The 11,517-nt window shown below is 45.4% G+C and overlaps 1 protein-coding gene across 3 annotated transcripts in view; it reads left to right on the top strand.

The window, feature by feature from the left end:
• BTD (biotinidase) overlaps positions 1-11,517 on the top strand; it is a 32,918-nt gene that overhangs the window by 741 nt on the left and 20,660 nt on the right. Inside the window, exon 1 of one of the 3 annotated variants that reach the window (XM_090046624.1) lies at positions 3,080-3,895. The exons of the other annotated variants lie outside the window; for them this stretch is intronic. The gene's annotated coding sequence lies outside the window, so the exon portion shown is untranslated. Of the gene's footprint in view, positions 1-3,079; positions 3,896-11,517 lie in introns of those variants that run through there. 3 annotated transcript variants of the gene reach the window in all.

The raw sequence follows: 11,517 nt of genomic DNA, 5'->3' as shown, positions 1-11,517 counted from the left end.
CCAACCTGTAGGATATCCTGGAGGCCATAGCTCTGTGGGCTGGATCTGGCCTGATGCACACCTACACAAGCAGCAGCATGTTGGCCTAGGTTTCTCCCCACCTGCAGTAGCTGCTTCTCTGAACACTTGTGAAATACACCAAGCACAACCTGAAAGGTAGGTTACGTGCAGCACAGCCAGCTGCCCCACGGGACCTGAAGCTGCTTAGGAGCAAAAGTTATGCTGGGCAGTGCAGACGGGAACGCTTCTCAGGAGCCACGATGGAAAATACATAGCCTTAAATTTAAAGTGCACTGAACTAAAGAAAATTGTCTTTATTGGAAATCAGGCTGATATGGCCAATAACTTGGCCAATAAATGGCCTGTGCATGCATGCAGCAGAGAGCTGTGGGCAGCTCATAAGTTTCTTGGGGGGGGAGGAGGGAAGGGAAGGGAAAGGGCAGTTCAAGGCCCCTGCAGTGAGGGAGGAGCGGGACTGCAGCTGGGGCTGGGGCAAGTGCTGCCCAGCCAGGGTGGAGCGGGTACAGGATGGAGTCGCGGCTTGTGCAAGGTGGGGAACGGCTCCCACCGCTGCGTGACACTTGTCTAGGAACTAACTGCTGGTTTGACGGCTGGTCCAGCACTCATCCAGGAAGACACTTGTGGGGGGAGGGGTGCTCCCAGTTCTGTGCGGGGCAGGCTGGGGCTAGGGGCTGTGCCAAGCTCTTAGCAGGGTGGGGCTGTGGGCGGTGGCAGTGCTGGGAGGGAGGTTGGGGAGCTACAGCGAGTTTTGGGGTGGCTGCAGCCCCTCCTTAGCCCCCTTCCAATGCTGCTGCCACCCATCTGGAGTGCAACCCTATCCCACTGGAAAGAGCCTGCCCTGCCCTGTACAGATCTCCCCATGCCCTCCTGGACAAGCGGTGGGAGCAGTGACTGTAGCCATTGGACAAAATGGGCAAGGGCTGGATGAGCCACCAGACCGTAGTTTCATAGTTGGTAGGGTCGGAAGGGACTTAAGCAGATCATCTAGTCTGAGCCCCTGCTATGGGCAGGAAAGGATGCTGGGGTCAAATGACCCCAGATAGGTGATTATCTAGCTTCCTTTTGAAGACCCAAGGTAGGGGCAAGCACCACTTCCCCTCCTAGCTGCCCTGACAGTGACGTAGTGCCTCCTGATATCTAGCCTGAATTTACTCTTGGTCAATTTATGGTCATTGTTCCTTGTTACCTTCGGTAGTACTCAGGGAAACAGGGACTCTCCCATTGCCTGCTGGTCCCCCTTGGCAAGTTTATAGGCGGCCACCAGATCCCCTCTCAGCCTTCTCTTGTGGAGGCTGAACAGGTTCAGATCCCATGGCTTCTCCTCGAAGGGCCTGCCCTGCTGCCCCCTAATCATGTGAGTGGCCCTCCTCTGGACCCTCTCGATGCTGTCCACATCCCTCCTGAAGTGTGGTGCCCAGAACTGGATGCAGTACTCCAACTGTGGCCTGACCAATGTCGCATAGAGGGGAGGATCACCTGCTTGGACCTGCTTGTGATGCATCTATGAATGCATGACAAGGTACGGTTACCCTTCCTGACTGCATCCCCACGTTGGCAGCCCATGTTCATCTTGGAATCAGTAGTGATTCCAAGATGCCTCTCTGCCTCCAGGCTGACAAGAAGGGAGTTCCCCAGCCTGTAGGTATGCTGTTGGTTCTTCCTCCCCAGGTGGAACACTTTGCACTTGTCTGTATTGAAACCCATCCTGTTCTCATCCGCCTACCCCTGTGACCTGTCGAGATCTAGTCGTAGCCTGTCCCTCTCCTCTAGCATGCTCACTTCTCCCCACACCTTAGTGTCATCTGCGAACTTGAACAAGGTGCTTTTCACCCCCTCGTCCAAATCATCGATGAAGATATTGAACACTGTGGGCCCGAGGACCGAGCCCTGGGCTCCTGGATAAGCAGCGCACATCAATCGGAGGTGCCCCCTCCAGCTGAGTCACAGCTCTGTCCCGTGCTTGCCCTAGCCCCTACCCCAGCCTCAGCCCCACTCCTCCCTCATTGTGGGGACCTTGATCTGCCCCCCTATGCTCCTTCCATCCCCCCTCCGCTTCCACTACACCAGACTTAGCAGCTGCACGCAGCGCTGCATGCAGCTCTTCACGCTGCCAGGCTAGTATCAGAAATCAGATTGGTATCAGTTGATATGCCTCCTTAAAAATCAGTTATTGGTGCACCCCTACTTATAATGGCTTTTAATTTTAAAAGCAGCAGGGGCTTTAATAAAGGTCAAGCACTTCCCCTGGGAAGACTTTAGTATCTGATATGTATTGCAGGGTCTGGTGTACAAAGGGAGGGAACAGGAAGGATGCTGAAGTGGTCAGGGGCTTTGGTAGAAGAACAGAGCCACATTTCTTGCCTCTCTCAATTCTTACAGCAAACCTACTTTCTGAACAAGCCTGTGTCATGCAGGCAGCTGGAAGGACTAGTGTCAGCAACAAAGCTAAGCTGAGAGGTTGTGAAGGGGGTCTCTTTTACAGGGATCTTCTAGCTCTGTTCTAAGTTATTCTGTTGTTGTGTCACATTGCTGTTGTATAAGTTATTCAACCTGTTGGTGTAAGCTGCCCTTAGCCTTTGTTGGGAAGGCCAGTGTACCCACTGGGCCTCGAACATCCCGTCTTGTGCAGCCTTGGTTTGGGCGGCCAGTAGAGGGGATCCTATGGTCTCCTGCAGGCCCATGGGCTGCCGTCTATCCCCTGAGCAGCTTCCCCGAATCTCGCCTGCCACGACTTTGAATGTTATACCAGTCGGGGGGCCAACCACCCAGGGTTCAGTTGCAGCAGGAAGACCACCTGGCAGTAGTCCGTGGGGCTCAACCTCCGTCAGGTCGTCAGATCTTCTGGGCCATACCCCTGATGATGTTGCATCTCTTGAGCTTGACGATCTCCGTAGCCCTATTATGCCCTCAACACTTCCTCTTTGGGATAACTCAGTCACTTAGCTGTTTGGTTTTAGAAAGGCCTCCACCTGCCCTAAAGCAGTCTCAGGCCCAGGGCTCTAAATTTAGCCAACAATCAAACAAAAAAAAGGAAGATGCAGAGCTCCCTTGCCTGCGTTGTCACGCCCTACCTCCCAACTCCTCCAAAAAGGGGAAACAAAAGGAACCAAAACAAACTATATGTTGGGAAGGACCTGTCCGCTTTCCTTCCCAGCCCTACTGCTAGGATAACAGGGCGTCTTTCCACCCCTGGGATCCCACTGAGGCTGACCCGTCTGGCCAGGCAGCCCCTTGTCCTGGGTCGTTTCTTTCCTCACTCTGCTGAGCGCGGTATGCGGTGTTGCTCTCCTCAGATGTTGTCAGAGGCGTTCTGCTTCTGACGTCCTACGGTACCTTCTCAAGTGGCTGGCCACCTCCTATACTGTGTGCTGATACCTAGCCTTCTGCCATCCTGCTCCACAGACTTCCTTGCTGCTCACGGCCGTTCTTGCCAGGAGGGAGAGTCTCCTCTGGCTCCCTTGTCCCCCGACACTCCTGCCTTTGCTGGTGCAGAGAGCCTCCTCTGGCTCTCCTGTTTCTCCAACACTCCCGCCTTTGCCGGTGCAGAAAGCTTCCTCTGCCTCCTTGCCCCGCTGCTCTCCGCTGGCACAAAGAGCCCCTGCTGTCTCCCCTAGACTCTCTCTTGTGGCTCCTGGCGAGTCTTCCCTGATGCTCCTTCTCCCCTTAGTGTATTCCGGGCAGTGCCCGGTGTTAGAGATTTCCCTGTCTCTGCTCCGCTCCTCCTGCCAGCTTCCCCGGTGGTTTTCTTTATTCCCGCTGGCCTGTGTTTACCAGTGACATCACTGGCCAGTCTCAGCTGGATAAAAGGCGCAACTTATGACCCACGCGGATTTCCTTTCTTCCTCGAGCTGCATTGCGGGTCCTGTTGCTGCTGGTAAGTAATTTCTTTGCATTATTTTTGTCTCCTTTTTTTTACTGTGTGCTCCCCGCCCCAGGGGGTCCCTGCTTACTGTTTGGGGTTCTTTTCCCCAGGAGAGGCAGCATATAAATCAAACAAATAATACTGTGGAATGCGCCATGCAGGAATGATAGCATACATTCAAATGTAGCACTACAGGCCAATATGATATGTATATCATATTATTTTACATCATTCTTGTGTCTTTAGCTTCATTTTTAGAGAAAATCTAATATTTAGCTTAAAAAATAGCATGTAATTTAAATAATAGAAAAATCACTATTAAGAGGATTTTTTATTCAGTAGACAGATCAAATTACATAGGTCATAGTGACATGTTGTCACTGTTCTTGACTTACTATTGGAAATGTTTCAAAATACAAATTTTAAGGAGTACTTGGTGACCCAGACAAAGTTCTTACTTTTGATGGAAGTTGTTGAACTTGAAGTTGGTCCTTTTTACAAAGCCATTCATTTGGAAATGTTTTTCTCCCTCAGCACTCTATGGATAGCACCTTTAACCTGCATAATACAAGTGAAGGATTCTGAGAAACTAATAGTGAAATAAACAATAAAATCTTAATTTGATGCTAAATGGGGGGAGGGGGGAATCTCACTCCCATATATCAGTCTAAATGTAAATATGAAGCAACAGTATACATTTTGTATGATGTTTGGAGAAGATGGGTGGGAACAAATAGGACTGATTATATCAGAAAGAAGGAATAGGGATAATTATACCATTTTCTTGTTCTAGTTAGTTTTTTTTTAACAAACTAAAGTCACAGATATCGTGGGATTTTGACATCATAAACCTCAGTTATGTGTTTTAGTATTTTTCCCATCATTTATGGATATAACAACAATCACGGGCACTGACCCGTTATAGTGAGGTACTGAGCAATTTTGTATACAAGTAAAACAGTATCTTATTTGTAGTTAACATAATACCAACCAAGCCAATGTGCACTTTACACTTATTACATAATGTTCTGAAAATATAGGATTGATCACAGGCAAGTCACTTAATGTCTCTAACTATCAGTTTCATTTATGTGTAAAATGGGGATACCATCAATTCAAAGGTGAAGCTAAATTAATGTTTGAGACTTTAAAGGCAAAACAAAAAATGCAAGATATTAATAAAAAAGCGGAAATACATATTACTAATAAAAGGTATATTTGTAGCATTGTGCCAGCCTGTAACAATTGCCTTTCATTTAAGATGGAGATGAGTAAACAACTGAACGCATCCTTTAGAGGAGCAGGTGGCTGAAATAATTTCTCAGACAACATAGGCTTATATCACTTAGAAGTAAATGCATCATTGGCAAGACTTTGAACATGCCTGGGTAGAGGAAGAGTTTGCAAGTGAAAAATGAGAAACATGAAGAAAGGAATGGAGAAAAGAAAGCTCTGGTATAGCCTGGATAAACGAGTATAACCGAGGTCAAGTTTTGAGTGAGTGTTTTGGCAGGGGAAGATGTTGATTGAACGAACCTTTGCCTTGATGGTCCGAGTTCTCCTTTGCATGGTCTTATTCTTTTACATAATTAAGTGCATCTAGTTCCCTTGTTCTTCCTAGGTCTATAACCAGTTCTGATAGCTTGTCTTTGCTCCACAAGTCTGCTGCCCACTTCCCTTTTAAGGATCACCTTTGAGGTTGCCAAAAAGAGGGAGAGCAACTGTTTTACCTCACTGTGTAGGGCTGGAGGAGAAGCAATGGCTTCAAATTGCAGCAAAGTAGATTGAGATCAAGTATCAGGAAGAACTTCATTACTGTTAGACTAGTGAAACAGTGGAATATGCTGCTCCAAGGAAGCTGTGGAATTGTCTTCTTGAAAATCTCCAAAGACGATGTTGCGGAAGAAGCATTAGATAGATGAGGAGTAATGTTCCTACATTCAGACAAGGGGGTGGACCAGATGACTCTTGGGTCCCTTGCAACCCTATGATTCTATGGTTTACATCACTGGGTTAAAAAGTAACTGGTATTTAGCTTGGGTAGCATCTGGTGCCTTCCCAGACTTGAGCAAGGGTTTTTTGTTCGAAAGTTCATTTAATCTCTCTTCCCAGCTGTAGAGTTGGTCCTATAAAAAGGTATGTTAAACAAATCTTTGGAACATTATAGCTACAACAATACTACAGTGCTGCTTCAGGAAAACAGGAGGTGGTATAGTTGTTGGAAATGAATAAAATTGCTTCAGATAATTTCTTTCCCTAACTGGAGGCACCTACAAAACCCCAAATATTGGCAAGTTGCTTGGTCTATAGGAGTAACACTGGCTTAAAGCAACAGCTGGAGGTTCCCTAAGAAAGGCTGAGAGAGAGCTTGCAGACAAAAGTGAAATCTCTTATGGAGAAATAAACATCTCAATAGATTGAAAAGCCTTGTATTAACACTCCTAGTCCATACTGGTGAGAGACCAGTTAGGTGAGTGTGGGGGGTTCGGTTCACCGCGGTCACTACCGCCTCCACCCCCATCGGGATCGCTTACCAGGTGCCAAGGAGTAGCTCGCCTATATTTGGACTCTGCACGCGCTTGCCTCGCCTGCCATGACACTGATGATAATCCTGAACGGTTCAGATGGCCTGGCACATGTCGTTCTAAAAGTGAGACTCCTTCGCTCCTCGCGGGTCCCGCATTGCTGAGGGCTCCACCACCCCTACACCCTCGCCCGTTCCACCGGGACATGGCCGCCTATCTAGGTCGGCCACATAATAAGGTCTCTCTCAAATTAATTCGAAAAAAAAGGAAAACAAAAAGGGTCAACACAAACAGGTATGGCCAGGGATTCTTCAGAGCTTGGGGCCCGCTTCAATCCTCCTCGGACGTCCTCCGCTCTTTCCCTGTACGCCGCGGGGTTGAAACCCATTTCCCAACTCCCCAGGAGTTCTTCAGCCCTCCCTAGGGTGCCTCGTGACCGCTTGGTCCTTTACTGACAGAGCAGCGATCTCACAGTTCGTGCCTGCCCCTCTATTACAGTCTATACGGTAGCCGGGCCTACCGGGTTCCAGCCGCTCCCGGCGGCCTCCCACAGTCCGTGGCCTCGCTGGGCTGGTTGCCCGGGTTCACAAACCCCGCACAAACCTTGCGCCAGAAAGTCCGTCCGTGTTTCAGGACAGTGCGCATCCACACAAGCGTGCTCCCGCCGGTGTCCGCTTCCCGGCTGGACTCTTCCGGTTCCACCGCCCCTCTTCCTGACCCCGGCGTCTCTTTTATGTCGGCCCTCACCGTCTGGGCCCCTCCTTCCTCCATGCACTTGGAAGAGGTGTTCTCGCCCTGCGCTCTGTGTCTGAGTGCAGGATTTTAGCGCGGTTGTGCCGGGGTGGAGGGCCTCGGAGCCCGCCGGCTCCTTCTCTCCCTCACAGTGAGCAGCACGTCGACCAACCTAGACTGAAAGTTCCTTTTTCAAAGAGGGGAGAACAAGCAAACTTTAGCCAACTCAAAACTAATAGACAGACATGAGCTATAGCAAGAACTCCAGGGATGAAAAATTTAGCTCTAAGAAGATAAAAGGGACACAGACAACAGCAGAAGTCAGCAACCTCAGTTCAGGATTTGTCCAGTTAGAGGACTTGAATAGCAGAAGGTACTCAAATATTTACACAAGTTCTCCATCCTATTTATATCCCATTGAGACATACAGGGAAGGAGGTAGATTCTTTTAACTGGAATACTGCATAAATCCACCTTTGGAAGGGAAACTCCAGCGGGGATGTTTGATTTAGTAAAACATAAAGAGTCCAAATGAGTGATTACAAAGGTGGTTGGGGAGAGTGGGGAGCAACTTCAGTGGCGCAGCTATGATGGTGCAGCAGAATATACCACTGAACAAAAAGTGAGTTATCCAACCCCTGTATACTAAGAGCCTCCCATTGGTCTGGGTTAGCCAAGACACAACTAAGAGTTAGAATCAGGGTAGGGGGAGAGGGTTTGAAGAAACTACCTGGCTTGGCCAAGGGCCTGAGACTTGGGATCCTGGCATACCTGGTTAAAAAAAAAAAAGGACTTTCAGGATTAATTAGCAATGGACTGATTTAGAGACATTCCCTTGGATTTAGACTTACACATTAGGATTAGTAGAGACTATCAGACAGACTAAGAAACGGTGAAATTTAATCTTTTCTTGTGGCAGCCAACCAGAACAGGAAACAGCCACTTGTGAGGAAGATACAAACACTAGAATGGGTTATTAGAGATTGTGGAGTTTCAATTAGCGGAAGTCTGTAAGAGCAAACACTTGGATGAAATACTTTAGATCAGGATGATCCTGCATGGAGCAAGGGATCACTGTACTAAATGCCCTGTGGTCCTTTCCAGCCCCATTTTTATAAGATTGCCATGAGCCTTGTAGGTAAATCTATGCGTCAAATATGCACATGGAAAGGGGAAATATTTATTTGTTTATGACATTATTACGTAATTAGGAAAAATAAATTCTGTTTCTAAAAGGAAAATAGGCACCATACACAAATTAAGGGAAGCGAATTCAGGGAAATTGTGGTCTGTGGATAAATTAATTGTAAGAGGCAATATTGTTATAAACATAAGGCAAATAAGAACAAAGCATCACAAAATGTCCAGTGATAAACCTATACCTATTCTGGGAAATGGGAGGACAAAGCTGAAGGGGCAGATCTTGAAGATAAAAGGAAAAGTCGCACAGTGTGTGTGCTCATGTTTTCTTTTTTAAGATTCAGGCAAATGACAATAATAATACAGGTCAGCTTTAAAATATAAGGATCAATTATAGTGGTTCAGAACTAAATTAGACCAGTCAGATTAAACCAAAACATACTGGTCTGAAATGGAATCAATGATTGGGCACCTCACCATAAATTTGGTGGGTTTGAAAGCTGGAGCTTGAGAATTTCCATAAGAAGCCTGGATAGTCAGGATAGTAGATAAGCTCCCAACTGGTTATGATTACCAGTTACTAACCATTGTAAAATCTGTACCAGGACAGTTTTTTTTCCTATTTCAGTCTGTGGGAATTCTCTCTTTTCCAGTAAGCAAACAGTTTTGCCTCCAGGGCAGAACACATTAACATCATTTCCATGTTATATTAGCTTTCCAGTAAAGGAAAGAGGAAAAGTACTTTAAAAAATGGCTTGAGACCTAGAGTTTTGCTCCAGCTCCTATGGATCAGAAATAGGAACAAATCCCTGTTAATTTGGAGAACATTTTTGACAAGCAACACATGATACAAGAAGTAATCTTGGTTACAAAATGGAAATAGGTCTCCAAGAAAATATAATATAATTTACATTCTCTAAAGCACATCTATAAATTCACATCCTAGGATTTTATAATTACTCATTCAGTTAATTGAATGTCAAATCTGTTTGGTTTGCAAGCAAAAAGGTGATTATCTATTTTTTCCCTATTCAACCTACATACAGCAAATTCAAACTAGCATCTAGAAATCCAAGTTCAGATTTTTCCTTCACCAGCAACAAAAGATTTCTAATTAGACTCTGCTTGCCAATTTTTGTTGAAGAATGACTCAGAATAGAATCCGTCACCCTATTATGTAGGCACAGTTTTGGCTGTAGAGGGATGACATGAGTAGAAAAGCTAGTTTTTCTTCAGGACTTAAGTCAAGAAATATGACTCGGTGCCTCCGCTTGCCTTTCAATAAAAAAGTCCAATTTCCCTCTCCCCCATGCTTTAGACATCCTGTAGTCATTTACACTTGTCCAAAAGGGATGTCAAATATTAGGCTGAAAAAAACAGAACCAGCCCAAGACTGAACAGTTACAAACTGCCTGCAGATAAATTTAGATAGGAAATTAGAAGATTTCCAACAAAGTGAAGTTTTGGAATTGTATTCCAAGCGAAGTAGTGGGGGCTAACTGCCTGCGTTGCTTTATGATTTAACTTAAGTTTATGGAAAGGATAGCATGATGGGACAGAGAGTTCTGGCCCGGCAATCAGTGAAAGAGTGACGTGGAATCATGCATTTGCAATATCCATTTTGGAACGTAGAAGTAATTCTCTTGTGATGTGGTAGGCGTCTGGTAATCCCATACTCCTGGGCTTTTGCTGGTTGTCGGTATGGACTAGGAAGGAATTTTGTCCTATAAATACCACTGGCTTCTTAGGGGATGCAGGGGAGCACAACTCACAGTGGGGAAAGAGGTTACCCATGGGTCCAGAAATTTGGAGTGAGGGGACAATGGCATTGTTAACTGCCGCACCTCCCAGAGCTGTGGCAGTTAATGCTGCCCGCATACCCTGTCATATTTCTGGCTCACAAGAGCCCTTTTCTTCGCATATTGTGCAGACCCCCATTTTCCCCAGATGGTTGTGGGGAAGGTGGTGTGGGTCATGTGTGAGAACATATGGGATTAACCAATTACTTTGTAAACGTGATGGTAGAATATTGCCCATTACTGTTGTCTTCTCTGTTTTTACCTATGGCATGTGGTGCTGGCGTTTGTGATATTATGTCTCGTAGTTGTGCATGGGGCTTTGAAGTGACAATTTTGGGGATACATGGGTAAATGCCTGCCTGAAAATACAGGCACTGGATTTGATGGACCAGGAAACCCCTTCCAGTTCTGTGCTGACACCAATTTAAGTCACGGAGAAATTCTGATTTGACAGCATTTTATATCCCTTTTGTAAAGAGGCAGTTAGCTGCACAGTACACAGGAGCATCAGACCCATTACTTTCTTTATGACTTACTGTTTGAATACCATTCTTTCCATAATTTTACAGGTAAGGCAAATATTTCTGTTATTTGTCATTTCCTCGATGTGCATTTTATTTAGGCATTGTGCATTAGCCTCTTTCATAGGGAAGACAAATATTTAATCACAAAATACAGAATGTTATGACCAGTTTCATCATGGCACACTTCAAAAATTATTTTCATAAAGCAAATCTCTCCAAAGTATCCACTGGCAAAAAGTGAAAGTGGTGCTTGTGTTTTTATCATGTTTTATGTAATCTTGAGTCAAAACAAAGGTATTTCATAAAAGATTTGTAGGTGGGCAACTTGGCAGCTTGAAACTAGTTAAAGAAGAAGCTAACAGGAAGCATTTATTACAATGTTAGAGATTTTAACTATATTTAATAGTATAATTTGAGCCTTGTATTTGTTTGATTTTTTTTCTCTTTTCCATGGTATCTGCAACACCAGTTTGATAACACCACTGTATTGGGCATTTGAAGAAAAATAGCTGTGGTCTTTACTGCTCTGATAAATCAGAAAACTTATTTTCCATAGTAAAAATCCTTTGTATGTAATTATGTATATAACATTCCAGGTTTAATGGAAGTATCACTTACTATATTCCTTTATAATAAAAAGTTTTTATGGATTTCCTAGACATTTTGTTTTTTTGTTAGCAGAAATGGATCAGAAAGCGTGGACAGAAAGCAAGAGTGGCACAAGGATGAATGCTTGTAGCTCTTCATTTTGGAATTTAAACAATCTCTCCCCCTCTCCATCTGTCAGGCCCCAAGGGCATATAACCACCTTAACTAAAGCCTTCTGTCTTCTCCTAGCTTGCGTAGATTTCCTTGTTGCATCTTCACCTGTTCTTTCCAGAACAGTTTTTATGTTATCTTCCCATCATTGCCTT

The sequence above is a fragment of the Crocodylus siamensis genome, chromosome 5 (genome assembly GCF_052110815.1).
Source record: "Crocodylus siamensis isolate JL-2025a chromosome 5, ASM5211081v1, whole genome shotgun sequence".
NCBI lineage: Eukaryota > Metazoa > Chordata > Crocodylia > Crocodylidae > Crocodylus > Crocodylus siamensis.
The sequence above is the reverse complement of the archived record's forward strand: the minus strand, read 5'-3'. Positions and strand labels throughout refer to the sequence as shown.